Raw genomic sequence first — 1,245 nt, 5'->3', positions numbered from 1 at the left:
ATGGGTCAGCCCGGGTTTCCCCTGAGCCCAGCCCCACAAAACTCACCCGCCTGCCGTGCCTCGCTTTTCCCGTAGCCGACTCCACGCGCCGCCGCGTCCTCGCCAGAGACCACTGGACGCAGGTCGGAGAAAAAACTCTTCAGACCCGGGCCTGATTGCTTCAGCGAGTCCGACCTTTACGACTGAGAGAGAGACTCTCAGCTTTCGGTGGGTTCCACAGCCAGACGGGCCACCATCTTACATTAGGGTAAGACTCCTCCGGCCTGCCGTGCGCAGGCGCACGCCGATCCGACCGGGCGGGGCGGGGGAGGGGCGGAGGGGCGACGGGCGATCGAGAGGGAGGTGGCTGCCGTCGCGCCCGTAGCACGCTGGGAGTTGTAGTTCCCGGAGGGCCGTCGCCCAGCGGCACGCCGGGAGTTGTAGTTCTCTCTGCAAGGGCGGCCGGGGTCGCCTGCCTCACGTGGCTGTGGGGCTGCTGCCGCCTTTCTTCGTGTTTTGCTCCCTGGTCGGCCCGTGCGTGCCACCCTGCTGTCATCTGGCCGATGGTTTCCATTAGTGGTTCCGTGTCGTTGGTGTCCGCTGAAGTGTGAGATACCAAAACTCGGGGCGAGTGCTAACAATTTGGGGGTGCCGGGGACGCCTGTCCTCGGCCCCGCCCCCATAGGTGTCTAAAGGGGCGGGGCGGGGCGGGGCGGGCAGGTTCAGGCCGGGCAGCGCGGGATGTGCTCCAGGAGGAGGGTTTGATGCCGATTTGGCTTCTCTGTACGGAAAGGGAGCGTTAGCTCGTACCCTCGTCATTGCGGTTTTAGGGGGAGCCGTATTCTGTGGCAGTGACCGCCCTTGATCCCATCCTCACTGTACATCTCCAGGGAACAAACACCCTAAATGGTCCTGTGCAAGAGAACTGAAGACCCACGCAACTACAAAAACCTATGTTCCTAATGGTGTAAATTTGAGAACGTTGTACGGTTTTTTTTTGTACGGACTAGGGTGCAAATTATTGCTAGCTCGGTATCCTGTCCTGCACTTCTGTGAGTGAAGTTGACAAACTCTGCACACATTCCCCCAAAAATATAAGAATGCTGCCGCAGTGCTTGGGAGCACCCAGGAATCCTCCATCACAAAAATCAGTCAACTAGTGACTGGTCCCTCCCACTGGCCTCCTGGAACTCTGGTGGAACTGGCGCTCCAAGCAGTCGTTCGTGCTTATTGCGTGTATTCTTCACCCATCCGTACAACAGTCTT

The 1,245-nt window shown here is 59.5% G+C and overlaps 1 protein-coding gene across 6 annotated transcripts in view; it reads right to left on the bottom strand.

Moving 5' to 3' along the window:
• CNOT4 (CCR4-NOT transcription complex subunit 4) overlaps nucleotides 1–280 on the bottom strand; it is a 144,158-nt gene extending 143,878 nt beyond the window's left edge. For 4 of the 6 annotated variants that reach the window (XM_064289685.1, XM_064289687.1, XM_064289688.1 and 1 more), the window contains exon 1: nucleotides 47–279. The gene's annotated coding sequence lies outside the window, so the exon portion shown is untranslated. Of the gene's footprint in view, nucleotides 1–46 lie in introns of all 6 variants that reach the window. The other 2 variants (XM_064289683.1, XM_064289684.1) reach the window with 1 other exon arrangement.
• Nucleotides 281–1,245: the final 965 nt, after the last annotated feature.

The sequence above is a fragment of the Loxodonta africana genome, chromosome 8 (assembly GCF_030014295.1).
Source record: "Loxodonta africana isolate mLoxAfr1 chromosome 8, mLoxAfr1.hap2, whole genome shotgun sequence".
NCBI lineage: Eukaryota > Metazoa > Chordata > Mammalia > Proboscidea > Elephantidae > Loxodonta > Loxodonta africana.
This window is presented reverse-complemented; position numbering and strand designations above follow the sequence as displayed.